Raw genomic sequence first — 17,038 nt, 5'->3', positions numbered from 1 at the left:
AGAGTTTTTGCCAGAGACTGAGGGCAGTATTTTCATTTAGGGCATTGTTTTTTGGGCTCAAAAATCACTGCAGATGGTGACTGCAGTCATGAAATTAAAAGACACTTGCTCCTTCGAAGAAACCTAGACATCATATTAAAAAGCAGAGACTTTACCAACAAAGGTCCATCTAGTCAAAGCTGTGGTTTTTCCAGTAGTCATGTATGGATGTGAGAGTTGGACTATAAAGAAAGCTGAGCACCGAAGAATTGATGCTTTTGAGCTGTGGTTTTGGAGAAGACTCTTGAGAGTCCCTTGGATTGCAAGGAGATCCAACCAGTCCATCCTAAAGGAAATCAGTCCTGAATATTCATTGGAAGGGCTGATGCTGAAGCTGAAATTCCAATACTTTGGCCACCTGATGCTAAGAACTGATTCATTTGAAAAGACCCTGATGCTGGGAATGATTGAAGGCAGGAGGAGAAGGGGACGACAGAGGATGAGATGGCTGGATGGCATCACCGACGCGATGGACATGAATTTGAGTAGGCTTCAGGAGTTGGTGATAGACAGGGAGGCCTGGCATGCTGCAGTCCATGGGGTTGCAAACAGTCAGAGATGACTGAGTGACTAAACTATCTGTCTGTCTGTGTCAGGTGGTGATATAATAGAGCAAACTGCAGAATCCTGGAGCTTGAGCTGGGCTCCTTACTTCTGAACTTGCAGATAATGGGCTTGAACCAGCAACTGCAGAGGCTCCTGAGCTTGAATACCACTTAACAGAGAATATCCTAATAGTCTGTTCTATGAATTAGTAATCATATATTTTTTCATAAAACACTGTGAAAGAATTCAATAAAGACACTTAGAGAAATTAAAATAAGTTATTTTATTTCATCATAATTCAGAGAACTTAGGGGGAAATTTTTTTCAAGGTCAGGGAAATAGAAGAGTCCTGGGGAAGGAAAAGTGAGAAAAATGTTTTAAGAAATTAAAAAAGTAGAAGTTAGAAGAGCATCGTTTTTTTTCTGAACTGCTTTGAAATGTTTTTCTTAGCATCCTGGTGTTAATATGGCTTTTAGGGAAAAATGCTAGATAGTCCCTTCCCCTCGCTGAAGTCTATGTACCTGTTCCAGGATACTATCACTAAAGATTCCTTTTTCTTCTTGTCAACTGAACTATCATCTTTGGACCCTTGTCTTATCCCTGGGCTTGGGCAATAGTATATAAAGAAGGAAACATGTAGATTGGGTTTCAATTGAAGAGCCATTACCCATGAGATGAGGCATCTTTAGCAAGAAACAAATGCATTGTAAGCCTCACTTTTCTCATCTGTATAATGAAGAAAACTTTTTTTAACACTGTCATAAGGAAAAATGTGCCACTTACACAGTAGTCACTCAACATTATGAATATTGATGTACTTTGGCAAACTTCTTTCAGTTATATTCAGCTGAAGAGTTCAGAGCAAAGCAGAAAGAGATTGGAACCAGATCTATAGCCCAGATCTATTTTCTGAGCCTGGTATGTGCTGCAGTCCAGGAGGTTGCAGAGTCAGACACGACTGAGCAACTGAACAGCAACAACAATAAAAACAGTTGTCTGTGGATTTTATGATGGTAGATGATGAACAAAAAGGATTGCATTGTCAAGGAAAGAAAAGGGCAATCTAATGAAACCTTATACCTCAGATTGGGACTTGAACCCATGGTTTTTTTTTTTTTTAATTAATTTATTTTAATTGGAGGCTAATTACTTTACAATATTGTAGTGGTTTTTGCCATACATTGACATGAATCAGCCATGGGTGTACATGTGTTGCCCATCTTGAACCCTCCTCCCACTCCCCTCCCCATCCCATCCCTCAGGGTCATCCCAGTGCACCAACTCTGAGCACCCTGTCTCATGCATCGAACCTGGACTGGCAATCTGTTTCACATATGATAATGTACATGTTTCAATGCTATTCTCTCAGATCATCCCACCCTTGCCTTCTCCTACAGAGTCCAAAAGACTGTTCTTTACATCTGTGTTTCTTTTGCTGTTTTACATGTAGGGTCATCGTTACCATCTTTCTAAATTCCATGTATATGCGTTAGTATACTGTATTGATGTTTTTCTTTCTGACTTACTTCACTCTGTATAGTAGGCTCCAGTTTCATCCACCTCATTAGAACTGATTCAAATGCATTCTTTTTAATGACTGAGTAATATTTCATTATGTGTATGTACCACAGCTTTCTTATCCATTCGTCTGCTGATGGACATCTAGGTTGCTTCCATGCCCTGGCAATTGTAAACAATGCTGCAATGAACATTGGGGTACATGTGTCTCTTTCAATTCTAGTTTCCTCGGTGTGTATGCCCAGCAGTGGGATTGCTGGGTCATATGGCAGTTCTATTTCCAGTTTTTTAAGGACTCTCCACACTGTTCTCCATAGTGGCTGTACTAGTTTGCATTCCCACCAACAGTGTAAGAGGGTTCCCTTTTCTCCACACCCTTTCCAGTATTTATTGTTTGTAGACTTTTTGATAACAGCCGTTCTGACTGGCATGAGATGGTACCTCATTGTGGTTTTGATTTGCATATCTCTGATAATGAGTGATGTTGAGCATCTTTTCATGTGTTTGTTAGCCATCTGTATATCTTCTTTGGAGAAATGTCTGTTTAGTTCTTTGGCCCATTTTTTGATTGGGTCATTTATTTTTCTGGAATTGAGCTGCAGGAGTTGCTTGTATATTTTTGAGATTAATTCTTGGTCAGTTGCTTTGTTTGCTATTATTTTCTCCCATTCTGAAGGCTGTCTTTTCACCTTGCTTATATTTTCCTTCATTGTGCAAAAACTTTTAAGTTTAATTAGGTCCCATTTGTTTATTTTTGCTTTTATTTCCATTACTCTGGGAGGTGGCTCATAGAGGATCCTGCTGTGATTTATGTCAGAGTGTTTTGCCTATGCTTTCCTCTAGGAGTTTTATAGTTTCTGGTCTTACATTTAGATCTTTAATCCATTTTGAGTTTATTTTTGTGTATAGTGTTAGAAAGTGTTCTAGTTTCATTCTTTTACAAGTGGTTGACCAGTTTTCCCATCACCACTTGTTAAAGAGATTGTCTTTTCTCCATTGCATATTCTTTCCTACTTTGTCAAAGATAAGGTGTCCATAGGTGTGTGGATTTATCTCTGGGCTTTCTGTCTTGTTCTATTGATCTATATTTCTGTCTTTGTGCCAATACCATACTGTCTTGATGACTGTAGCTTTGTAGCATAGTCTGAAGATGAAAGAGAAAAACCTACAACCCTTGGTCTTTTGATTAGAATCACTCAGTGTCTGGACTTCCTGAGGATTAGCTTCTTTGTGTCTCAGAGCAGAAGAAATTCAGCAAGGGGAAAAGTGATAGGCAAGAAGTAGATTTATTAATATAGGGTGCTTGTGAGAGATGCAGGCTGAAAGGTGAAGAGGCTCAGCCCTGAGGATTAAGTGGGCTACATTTTTATAGTCAAAGGAAAGTTGGGGAGGGAGAAACGATTGCCTTCTTCCTCATTTTTTGAGTAGATACCAGACTTGTATCACTAACTCCTCCTTTGTATCAGTCAGGAGAGTGTCTCACCCTCTGAGGTCAAACTAGGAGTGTCATAGCAGTTATTCAAATCAGCAGAAGTGTGGTAACATTTTTTTTTCACTTAATGACGTGGGGCATATCTCATGCTTTATAGTTAAGCAAGCCTGCTTTGTTCTACCACGTTCTGATAGCTTTCTCAAGTGATTAACTTATACTGGTCTCCCAAAGTTCCCTAGGCTTCCTCTCTATTCTTAATCCCCTACTGGGACTTCTACAGCTACTTGTATGATTATCCTATTCTATCCCTGTCACTAAGATTATAGTCAGTATTGAGTCCACCTTAAGGAAGCTGAAGATACTAAGAGGAGACAGGAAATATCAGAATTCAGGTAATCAGAATGAACATGAACTAGATTTTGAAAAATAATTTATATAAGTATTGGAGGCGAGCTTTAGGTTTGGAACCCATACACCAGAGAGGAGGACTAGTAACTCCAAAGCAATGAGTTTTTAAGAAAGTTTAGCAGGTTTTCACAACAGAAGCCCAGAGAAGCCCCTGTATAAGACAGGCACACTGGACAGAGTGAGTCATGCTGTTTAAGAGGGACAGAACCATGAAAGTGGAGAGGCTAGTGTAACTTTTTGGCTTCTGTAACAAAGAGTCAAAAAATCGTAGTGCCTTAAAGAAGTTAAAACTTACTTTTCTCTCACATTAAAGGCTGGGTCAGTGATCTAAGGTGATAAGGCAGCTCCAAAATCATCATGGCCCATGTTCTTTCTATCTGATTCTGCCAACTTTAACATATATGTTTCATCTTTGACCTGAGACATTGTCTTCAGCTTTCACCATCCCATCCCATCCATCTTCATATTAAGGTCAGAACACCAAAGTTGAACACCTCATTTCCCTTCATGTGGCACTGGACAGAACTTAATCACATGACCACACTGATGCTGAAAACTCAGCCTCTATGAACCCATGCTGAATTGAATCTCAGAGACAAAGTTCTGGTCAAAATAGAAAAGAATAACTTTATTGCTTTGCCAGGCAAAGGGGGACACAGCAGGCTCGTGCCCCTCAAAACTGTGTCCCAACTGGGGGGATTTGGTGAGGAGTTTTATAGCAATGGTTCAAGGATGGGATTGTTGATAGGATCAGGAAATGTGCAGGACTTGCAACCCTTTAATCTGGCCTCAGATTAATCTGATGAATGGTGGTTCTGGAAGTCATCCAACTATGACCTTCTCTCTGGGATGAAGAGTGCTTCAACAAGTAGTTAACATACTCCATTTGTTGGTGCTTTTAGTTCTAAAGAACTCAGAGATATTGTTATGTTTATCCCTTGAGGGGGAACCAGGACCCTGCCCCAAGGCTGCACTATTGTTTCATATCTGCTCCTCCCTTGTCTCTGCACCCCTCCCTTCCCTGATTAGCAACTGTTTGAATCTGCCCTTTGGAACTTGGGTAAATTCATGGAAGCTGGAGTTTATTCCCTGCAAACAAGAAACAGGGAACACAGAAATGCTTCTGTGCCCAGAAGCCCCACAAGGTCCTACTTGGTTTCAGTTCCTCTGTAATAGGAAACCAAAAGCAGACAAAGTATGTTCAATAATTAATGTTCAATATGCTATCTTGGATGGAAATGATCTGGATATTCAGTAAATGTCCATCATTTAATTTAACTTTGTTGTTGTTGTTCAGTTGCTAAGTTGTATCTGACTCTTTGTGATCCCATGGACTGCAGCAGGCCAGGCGCCTCTGTCCTCAACTATCTCCCAGAGTTTGTTCAAATTCATGTCCATTGAGTCAGTGATGCTATCTAACTATTTCATCCTCTGCTGCCCTCTTCTCCTTTTGCCTTCAATCTTTCCCAGCATCAAGGTCTTTTCCAATGAGTCAGCTCTTCACAACAGGTGGCCAAATTATTGGAGCTTCAGCAACAGTCCTTCCAATGAATATTCAAGTTTGATTTCCTTTAGGATTGACTGGTTTGATCTCCTTGCTGTCCAAAGGACTCTCAAGAATCTTCTCCAGCACCACAGTTCAAAAGCATCAATACTTTGGTGCTCAACTGTCTTTATGATCCAATTCTCACATATATACATCACTACTAGAAAAACCATAGCTTTGACTGTAGGGACCTAATTTAACTCAGCAAAATCCTAAAGTTTCAAGTTACCCAAAGATTTTGAAAGTTATTTATAAGTACGTTTACCATAGAATATAATTATTTCTCCTAAAAACTCATCTTCAGTTCAGTTCAGTCACTCAGTCATGTCCGACTCTTTGCGACCCCATGAATCGCAGCACGCCAGGCCTCCCTGTCCATCACCAACTCCCAGAGTTTACCCAAACCCATGTCCATCGAGTCGGTGATGCCATCCAACCATCTCATCCTCTGTTGTCCCCTCCTCCGCCTGCCCCCAATCCTTCCCAGCATTAGGGTCTTTTCCAATGAGTCAACTCTTCGCATGAGGTGGCCAAAGTATTGGAGTTTCAGCTTCAACATCAGTCCTTCCAATGAACACCCAGGACTGATCTCCTTTAGGATGGACTGGCTGGATCTCCTTGCAGTCCAAGGGACTCTCAAGAGTCTTCTCCAACACCACAGTTCAAAAGCATCAATTCTTCGGCGCTCAGCTTTCTTCACAGTCCAACTCTCACATCCATACATGACCACTGGAAAAACCATAGCCTTGACTAGATGGACCTTTGTTGGCCAAGTAATGTCTCTGCTTTTAAATATGCTATCTAGGTTGGTCATAACCTTCCTTCCAAGGAGCAAGTGTCTTTTAATTTCATGGCTGCAATCACCATCAGCAGTGATTTTGGAGCCCAAAAAAACAAAGTCTGACACTGTTTCCACTGTTTCCCCATCTAGTTCCCATGAAGTGATGGGACCAGATGCCGTGATATTAGTTTTCTGAACATTGAGACTTAAGCCAACTTTTTCACTCTCCTCTTTCACTTTCATCAAGAATTTAATTCATTGTTATCAATAATTATGACATGAAAATTTTATCATGCCAAGTTTTTTTTCTTGCTGACAAATTTTGTAACAGAGATAAGATGAGATAACAGGTAGAATAAAAGTTTTATATTTAATGCCAATTACACTAAGACAGGTTAATGTCGAACTGTGGCAAATCTTGCATTCCCCGGGCTGTGTTTTTTAGGAGGTAGAACTAGTGCATCACTGGAGCCATGTTTTGAAAGAATTAATCTGGCAGTAGCATGAAAGAGCTGTGGCCACCCATGTGTGCAAATGCCACATTAGACAAAATCAGTAAGCAGACTGGACTTTTTTCTTTTCTGTTTGCTTGTTTTTCCCTGTAGCATGGTGCTCTGAATTGTACTTTATGGCAGATTGGATTGCCTGGGAACTACAGGGAAAGTCAGCACTCTGCCTTAGGCCTTCTTAGGAAGAGGCGCACTGGGGTGGATATTTCTTGTCACTTCACCATGAGGTTTGGTTTTCGCCTGGCAGAAAGAAACTGTCTGCCTGGGTTGTTAATCCCCTAGGAAAAGAGAATAACAAGGCAGAAGAGCTCCAGGTCTTCTGTAACCCTAGGCAGTAATTCTGTCTCATTACCACTTCAACGGGCCAGTCAACGAAAATTAGCAAGGCTTGCCCTCCACTGGATGTCATCTATTCCACCTTGTTCTTTTGTTTCACACAGCTGAAGACTCCAAAGATAAGAGTGATCAATGGGCAGGCAGAACTGAGGTGTCTGTCCTATTTAAAATAAAATCATGTCTCTGTTTTGGGGTGAGCTCCAAAAGGGGACTCATCTCAACCACAAATCTTTCTAAGCATTCTATGCAAAGAATCTTGAAGGGCAAAAGGAATCTAGGAGAACTTTTCTGTCTTTGAAAAGATTAAGGCTTGATTTAGGAAAACGATGTGTACCTGAATAATGATGATACAGACTGTGTTTAACAAATTCCCATGGGTTACACCTAACAGGAGTTTAGAGGAGCAAGGCTTCACATATTGATGGTCCTGAATACAGAAGGAGAAAGAATATGGAGGAGATAGTATTTTAAACTTTTGACTGCTCATAGGAGGCAGTATGAAGGATTTTACAGTCAGGATTGCCTGGATATAACTTTGCCTCTAACATTGCTGCTCGCAATGTGAACCTGGAAAGTTATTTAACTTATCTGGCCTATATCTATAATTTGGGGTGTCAACTACAAATTGGCATTTACCAAGAGCATTGCCAACGACTGAAGAACAAAGGCATTTGCCATCTGCCTCTGTGGAGATTGAATCCTAAGCTGCTATGGCTGTTGACCTTCAACAATCCCTGAGGGAGTTCAGGGTGGAGTGAGGCACTCTGTGCCCCAGGGAATCTGGTGGGACAGGTCTTTAGACAGTTGGATGTTTTTAGGAACAGATTTTATGATTTCAACCCTTGCATCTCCTCATATCTAGAGAAGCACTAAATCTCTTCACGGTGACATCGGATCCTCATGACTAACAAAAACCTTTTGTAAAATGAGTACTTCATGGCACTGTACTCCCCCTTCACCAAAACCTTATATATTGACTTTCCCTCACTGCCACTTTGGAGCGGTCTCTCAGAGCTATCTGAGATGCTGGCTCCTGGGCTGCAGTCCTCATTTTGCCCCAAGTAAAACTTAACTCACAACTCTCAAGTTGTACATCTCCTTTTTAGTTGACAGGGGATATCAGTCACCCATCTTGTAGGATTCATGTGAGGCTCCAAAGAAACAATGCATGTAAAATGCTTACCTAAGGATATACTTGGCCTTTAGTAAATATTGAATTAACAGGAATAGCTGTGATTTTACTTTGTTATTGTTGTTGGAAAAAGTTCCACAAATAAAAACTATTTCAGAAACTAGATTCACAGTCATATTAACTACTTAAGTGGTCTTTAGAAGTCCTCAGGGGCCCAGACAGTCCTGGGCAACCCAGGTGCTAGTGGATCCCTTGAGACTAACAGAATCTAACATTTTGAGGTTGTCCTCTGCCTACCAGAAAATTCCACCACTAAATAGCTGTGAAGCCTCAGGCAAATCACACACACACAGTCCAGGGCTTTAATTACTCTTCTCTTAAATGAAGAGAAATAGACCCTAAGACTCACGGTGGAGACTGTTGACAAGTGGAAGGATTTGAGATTATCAAACCCAACCCTTCATTTGGCAGATGAGAAAACTGAAAGCCAGTTAATTTAAACAGTTAACCTGTGACCTCCTGGCTCCTGATTCAGGTTTTTGTTCATTATTTCTTCGGGGCCAAGATTGAAAGGCTGGGCTTCATCTACCCAAAGGCATCAGTTAGAAACTCTTGATAATCCAGGTTGTAAGCGTGATTTAAAATAATCAAGTTATAAAGTAAGTCCTCAGTTATAAGAGGTACCAGGGTCATGGATTATGGGAAATCACTAATTCTTAGAGGAAAAAAAAAAGCAGACCTCTAGATTTTATTTTTCTGTCCAGTGATGTTTTATCAGTGAGGAATCTTATAAACCCATAGAGGTCAGATGACTTGTCCAGTGTCACATGGCTAAGGGGCTGCAGAACCATACTTAGAACCCAATTCTTCTGCCTTCTCATCAAGAGTTCTTGCCACTATGTCTCTTCCCTTTAGAATAACAGGTTCTGAAAACAGGAAAAAGATGGTAGCTGGAAAATATGTTTATGATGTTTCATTGCCTTAGCAACGGCATGTCAAATTCAAGTGCTATGAGTCACCTGCTGATCCAGACCCCTGCAGAATCTTCTTTTAGTTTTTTAGAGGGAAATTGTCAAATACAGGCAGCCATATGCCTTAATGAGAGAGGCATCTCTTCTTAATGGAAGAGAGGGCAGTAATGCTGGCAAATGCTTGAGTGGCACGCTATTGCTCTCATGTTTATTTAGGGTTTGCAACTGAAATCATTGTACATATATCACTTTCCATATAGCATAAAATTAAAAACTTGATCTATGGGAATACAGTATGGTTTTAGGATGAAGGCTGGGTTTCAATCACCTCAAAATTACTCCTGGTGTCTTCCCTGAGACCTATTGTTTTATGTTATCTCTTGCTCTGTAGCCATATGGATTTGTTGCACTTAGCAAAGAAATTTGGTTTCCTACAGGTTTTATTCTGTTTTGTAGAAGCAAGAGAATAGTTTTGTGCTTGGAAGCATGAATGCATACCCTCAGAATTTTAAATGATACAGGATTTATTTTTAGCCATATGCCCCCACCTGAAAGGTTTATACTGTTAAACATTGATATTCCTTGAAAAGGTATGCCCAAGGCATATTGCTTCTTCTTTCCAAGCTAGGAATTGAAACTTTTGTGAAGCTTACTGAAAATTTACCAGATCTGAAATCAGAGTTCATATCTCTTATTCAGTAACTAAGAGAGATAGGTTTATTCAATCAACCATCCAATATTTATTTGCATTGCATTATTATGGCTACTCTGATGACATTGGACTGTACAAGATGCACTCCTGTGGCTCCAACTGTGTTTTAAGATGTTGTTACTGGGTACTTATGGGGTGACAGGAATCACATTGATAAGACTCAGGACTCACCTTCAGAGTCCATTCACAGTCTATCTGTGGAAACAAACTCATGAAAGAAACTCAGGCATTTTAATACAATATGGTAATGTCTGTAGAAGATATTAACACATATGTTCTGCAAGTTCGGAAGCAATGACCTAACAGAATGTAAGAACATCAGGCAAGCCTTCCTGAAGGAGGTGAATCCTGAGCTGGAGCTTATAGGAGGAGAGCCTTTGACAGATGTCAAAAGTGAAGGAAAGCTGTCCCAGACAAGGACTAGGATGATTAAAGGCAAGATGACTTCTAAAAATTAAGCATTGTTAGAACAAATGTTTGAAGTACAGAACAGTTAGGACCGTGATCATCAAGAACTAATACCCCTTCCCCTTCCTAAGGAGCTCACCTCCGCGTTACTAAAGTTCCTTTCCAATCTGAGTGTTTAATACAGATTTATAGATCATTCGATTCAAGGCAGTTATAGTCATCATAGTTATTAGAGACCTCCACTGAATCATATTTCTGAGTATTCACACCATGTGGGAATTCACACCTCATGTGTTTTTCTCATGTTAAATCTAGATTTTCCCTGTGAGTTTCTTTCCCTTACAGAATTTGTTAAAAGTAATGCATTTTAGTTCTGGGGCTAAGACTTAATAAGCCCTGTGATTCTTGACAATGTTGATGCTCCTTGTGAAAAAAGCCATGACCCTGCAGAAAGATAATGTGAGGAGGCTGGACATATAGAGAGGGAGATGACATGAAGACAGACGAACTGTGCCAGCATCCCCCAGCAGCACCACCAGATGAATGTATCCACACCAATGACCTGCAGCAAGCTCAGCAGGAGAACTGCTCAGCTGAGCCTAGTCCATGTTTCAATATTAGATCAAAATAAAATGTTGGTTTAATCTTCTAAGATTTGGGATTCTTTGTTACACAGCAATAGATAACTGAAACTGAAATGTGTTTACAAAGTCATATGACTACTGTAGACACTGAGTGGTGTGAAAGGTGTCTGTGAGCTGGAGGGACTATTACCTTTCCATTACCATTTTAATCTACCAATGTGTAGATCAAAGATAACGTTGTCCTGCTGAGGATTCAGTACGAAGTAGAATCCTTCTAAATGCAAAGGCAAGACTTTATTTTGCCTGATGTCCAAGTACTGAAATGAGACTTAAACATCATTTAAATTACATAAACTTTCTCTATGAAGCGAGAGAGCTTGCCATGAAGTAGCCAGTGTGTGCACACATCTAAAGAACCACAAAGTGATTATGGATGGAAATAGTGAAGTGAGTTCTGCAGTACTTTCAGAGGATGAGCAGAAGGGAACTGAAAGCAGTCTAAACTGACCGCAAGAATTAGGCATTTGTCCAGTTGGACTACCATCTGATATGTCCACTTATGGGCTTCCCAGCTGGCTCCAGTGGTAAAGATCCCACCTGCCAATGCAGGAGACGCATAAGAGATGCATATTCGATCCCTGGGTCAGGAAGATTCCCCTGGAGGAGGGCCTAGTAACCCACTCCAGTATTCTTGCTTGGAGAATCCCATGGACAGAGGAGCCTGGTGGGCTACAGTTCATGGGGTTGCAAAGAGTTGGACACAACTGAAGCAACTGAGCATGCACAGCACTCATATCCATTTATGCTGACAGTTCTATTGATTAGAAGCAAAGTCAAAGCAGAAAGGGAGAACAGTAACTCCAAAGAGCAGCCAGAGATTAAGAGTCTATTGTGAAGAAATATGCTGACCTTATTTTCAGTTAGAATTAGTAGCCACTGTATTCTGTTGAGTTCTTACTAGAATGTGAATTATTTATAGTTGAAATTAAAACTTTTTCTTCTACTTTTGGGGCTTTCCTGGTAGTTCAGACAGTAAAGAATCTGCCTTCAGTGTGGGAGAACTGGGTTCAGTTACTGGATCGGGACGATCCCCTGGAGAAGAAAATGACAACCCACTCCAGTATTCTTGCCTGGGAAATCCCATGGACAGAGGAGCCTGGCAGGCTACAGTCCAAGGGCACAAGAGTCGGACTGTACTGAGCAACTAACAGTTTCACTTTGCCTCGTAGCATACTACCTAGTACATGTAGGTGTGTTCATGATCAGTTCAGTTCAGTCACTCAGTCGTGTCCGACTCTTTGCAACCCCATGGATCGCACCACACCGGGCCTCCCTGTCATCACCAACTCCCAGAGTTTACCCAAACTCATGTCCATTGAGTCGGTGATGACACCCAAACATCTCATCCTCTGTTGTCCCCTTCTCCTCCTGCCTTCAATCTTTCCCAGCATCAGGGTCTTTTCAAATGAGTCATTTCTTTGCATCAGGTGGCCAAAGTATTGAAGTTTCAGCGTCAACATCAGTCCTTCCAATGAACACTCAGGATTGATCTCCTTTAGGATGGACTGGTTGGATCTCCTTGCAGTCCAAGGGACTCTCAAGAGTCTTCTCTAACACCACAGTTCAAAAGCATCAATTCTTTGGTGCTCAGCTTTCTTTACAGTCCAACTCTCACATCCATGCATGACTATTGGAAAAACCACAGCCTTGACTAGATGGACCTTTGTTGGCAAAGTGATGTCTTTGCTTTTTAATATGCTGTCTAGGTTGGTCATAACTTTCCTTCCAAGGAGCAAGCGTCTTTTAATTTCATGGCTGCAGTCACCATCTGCAGTGATTTTGGATCCCAAAAAAATACTCTGTCACTGTTTCCACTGTTTCCCCATCTATTTGCCATGAAGTGCTGGGGTCAGATGCCATGATCTTAGTTTTCTGAATGTCGAGCTTTAAGCCAACTTTTTTACTCTCCTCTTTCACTTTCATCAAGAGGCTCTTTAGTTCTTCACTTTCTACCATAAGGGTGGTGTCATCTGCATATTTGAGGTTATTGGTATTTCTCCCGGCGATCTTGATTCCAGCTTGTGCTTTCTCCAGCCCAGGGTTTCTCATGACGTACTCTGCATATAAGTTAAATAAGCAGGGTGACAATATACAGTCTTGATGTACCCCTTTTCCTATTTGGAACCAGTCTGTTGTTCCATGTCCAGTTCTAACTGTTGCTTCCTGACCTGCATACAGATTTCTCAAGAGGCAGATCAGATGGTCTGGTATTCCCATCTCTTTCAGAATCTTCCACCATTTATTGTGATCCACACAGTCAAAGGCTTTGGCATAGTCAATAAAGCAGAAATAGATGTTTTTCTGGAACTCTCTTGCTTTTTCGATGATCCAACGGATGTTGGCAATTTGATCTCTGGTTCCTCTGCCTTTTCTAAAACCAGCTTGAACATCTAGAAGTTCACGAATTGTTGAAGCCTGGCTTGGAGAATTTTGAGCATTACTTTACTAGTGTGTGAGATGAGTACAATTGTGCAGTAGTTTGAACATTCTTTGGCATAGCTTTTCTTAGGGATTGGAATGAAAACTCACCTTTTCCATTCCTGAGACCACTGCTGAGTTTTCCAAATTTGCTGATGGCACAGCATCATCTTTTAGGATTTGAAATAGCTCAACTGGAATTCCATCACCTCCACTAGCTTTGTTTGTAGTGATGCTTCCTGAGGCCCACTTGACTTCACATTCCAGGATGTCTGGCTCTAGGTGAGTGACCACACCATCATGATTATCTAGGTCATGAAGTTGTTACTTGATTTGATTGAAAGAATAACAAATAAATGAATAAATGAATTCCAAATTTTACAACCTTCGTATGACACTTAGCAGTTTTCATTTTATATGACAACCCTTAATAAGCACCTGTATATTGAGTGGTTAGAAATAGCCACTCCAGTTGTTTCCCCCAGATAAAAAATTTTGGCATAAACTGTAGCTTAAATCTTCCTACCATCCTCTCCTCATCACAGATCACTGTTGTAAATATTTGTTTTCTTTTGTTGAACATTTTACTTAGGAAGAATATGTATCACTTGAATTCCTTTGTAGCAAAAGAGGGTATATATACATGCAAAATTTATTATGCAAATTTCCTGTATACCTGAAAGATCACCTAAGTGAAAATACCTAAGTGTTGGCATAACACCAAAATAACTCCCTCTGTAAAGACTGGGTTTCTGGGAGATATAATGAATTCATTCAACTCTCCAGAAATAAGTTTCTGCCATCCAGAGTCACGGCAGAGCTTTCATTAAAGAACTAAATTAATACCCATAATGATGGCTTAAATAATACCACAGTATGTTCCTTATTAATCATTCCCAAACACATCTACCTTACAAGTATTTATTCAGTGCTTATGAAATATTTGACTGTATCTCCAGAGTTTATAGTTTTGCTTTTTTTTTCTACCCAGGAAATAACATATTTCAAAGACATCCTGTCACTCTCATAGACTGTGAATTCTTATTCTGTCTCCCTGACCATGTTCTTTAAACAACATCTTCTTATGTTCAGAAAATGATAAGATTCTTACAGGGACTAACGGGCCCCTACATGATCTGGCTCCCAGCTATCTTTCCTACTTATTTTATATGACTCTCCCTTTCTTAACTCTGCTCCATGACAAAGGCCTCCTTACTGCTCTTCAAACCTACCAACCTTACCACCACTTTGGGCCTTTAATGTGTTGCTCTCAGTGCCAACAGCCTTCTTCCTCCAGGCAACCCCACAGTTCAACTTCCTCTCAGATGTTTTCTCAAACGGCCCTTTCAGAGAGGCTATCCTCTTCTAAATTTCTCTGTTGAGCAAGAGCTCATAACTTTTTATGGGTTACAGAGACTTTGAGAATCTGAGGAAATCTTCAGAAAATTTATGATAGCATACAAAATTTTGCACATTTTGGGGTCTGCACAGACCACCAAAGGCTTGATCTGACTCCTTGAGAGTCTGTAAACCCAAGATTACAACCCTCATCTAGAGGTTATTCCAAAAAAGTGCTCTGTTGCCTGAAAAATAAAAAACCTAGCCTAGAACAGTGACTGGGTAGCAATCCCCAGAGTTAGTGAAAATCTTTACTTCCATAGGTGCCATTTCTTCACTTGACTGTTTTCTTCTGAGCATTTCCTAGCTCCTTCATACATTCAAGAAATACTCATCAAGTGCATAGATGCTTAGACTTGATCAGGAATGAAAACAACAGGGTTTCTGCCCTTGTAGAGTTACATTTATGGCCTAATCCTAAGAACTGCCTAGAATCTAGGCATGTAGATTCCAGGCACATAGTAAAATCTTACCTTTTTTATTCTCTATTGACTTCTTTGAATTTAGACACGGGGAAGAGAGAGCACTGGGCCTTGGCTACACCTCTGAACTCCTGATACTATCCCTGCGGAGGTCACTCTCTAGCTTCCCTACCTATACACAGAGCACGGGGAAAATTTTCACTTCTGCAGCCTGACCATTTTTAAATACTTATAAAAATTAAAATTTGAATTACATACTAGCAGTCATATGATGGCAAAAAATAATAATTTGCCATTCCTGCTTAGAAAGACTGAACTCTACTACACAACTCTACTATTAAATTTCAGGACACTGAAGACAATCATCTAGCCACTCTATCTACACTGAAGCAGTTTTATAGCAAGTCTGCAAAAATGCTCTGACTTGTAAACAATGGTGCCAACAATACCTTGTGCATGCGTGCTAAGTCACTTCGATTGTGTCTGACTCGTCATGACTCTCCAGACTGCAGCCCACCAGGCCTCTCTGTTCTTGGGATTCTCCAGGCAAAAATACTGGAGTGGGTTGCCATGCCCTCCTCCAGGGGATCTTCCTAACCCAAGGCTGGAACCCGAGTCTCTTATGTCTCCTGCACTGGCAGGCGGGTTGTTTACCACTAGCATGCCTGGGAAGCCCCAGTACCTTAGGCTGAGTATTTATAGATTCACAAGAAAAAGTTTATCAGAATCATAAATATTTTATCTGATTCAAAATTTACCTTATGAACAGAAAGTATTTCAACAATAATGTATTACTTTCTCAGAACTGAATAATTTAAGGTAAAATGAAGGTTCATTTCTTCTGTTTGCACTCCATCTTGCTGTGTGCAGGAATCACTTTCTTTGGAGTTAAAGTGTTTCATTTAATTCATCTTCTTTAGAAATTTACCAGAGTGTATCTGGGTTAACTCAACAGCAATGGAGCAATTCTGGTCTGTGCCTGAATCAGTTCATCAACTTTCTGTCTCCACACAGTTTAGCCTAGGTTGTTCTTCCTTTTCCCTTCTTCATCATTCTCTTCTCCTTGCTTAAAACATCTTCCCTGATGCTTTAGATGAGTTGACATCAAGCCATTTCTTCTGTGATGGTCACATTTGATACAATAATTATAGAGACACACTGAATTTGTGTTCATCCATAGACTCTCTAAAATAGGAAAAATGTGACAAGCCACAGGAAGATTAAACCTGAAAGATGGTGGGTAGCTTTTATGCTTTCTTCTTCTTCTTTTTTTTTTTTTTTTCAGGAAAATAGAAAAGCCCCAAAGTTCTGCTTCTCTCCTGAACTTTATCAAGAGCAAGACTTACAGTGTTATCATTTCTTTCTCATTTTCAGAAGTCACATTATGAATCTCACTCTCTGTGTGAGTCACCATTCTCCAGAGAAAGAGAACCAATAGGGTGTATACATATGCATGTACACATGCTCAGTCATGTCCAACTCGTTGCAATCCTATGGGCTGTGGCCTGCCAGGATCCTCTGTCCATGGGATCTTCCCAGCAAGAATACTGGAGTGGGTTGCCATTTCCTACTCCAGGGGATCTTCCTGATCCAGGGATGAAACCTGAATCTCCTACATTGGCAAGCAGATTCTTTACCACTGTGTGAACTACATATGTATGTGTAGTTGAGTAAGATGAATAGGTATATTTACTATAAGGAATTGGCTCACACAGTTATGGAGACAGAAATTCCAAAAATTTGCAGTTGGCAAGCTAGAGACCAAGGAGAATTTATGAGGCCTACCCACATAAAAGAGGAAAATATGCTTCAGTCAGT

General features: G+C 40.5%; 1 protein-coding gene across 5 annotated transcripts in view; it reads left to right on the top strand.

Annotated features, from left to right (window-relative positions):
* ANKS1B (ankyrin repeat and sterile alpha motif domain containing 1B) overlaps positions 1 to 17,038 on the top strand; it is a 1,049,816-nt gene that overhangs the window by 590,318 nt on the left and 442,460 nt on the right. The window lies entirely within an intron of this gene.

The sequence above is a fragment of the Giraffa tippelskirchi genome, chromosome 4 (genome assembly GCF_054371585.1).
Source record: "Giraffa tippelskirchi isolate mGirTip1 chromosome 4, T2T-mGirTip1v1.2.pri, whole genome shotgun sequence".
In the NCBI taxonomy this organism is placed as follows: domain Eukaryota; kingdom Metazoa; phylum Chordata; class Mammalia; order Artiodactyla; family Giraffidae; genus Giraffa; species Giraffa tippelskirchi.
The sequence above is the reverse complement of the archived record's forward strand: the minus strand, read 5'-3'. Positions and strand labels throughout refer to the sequence as shown.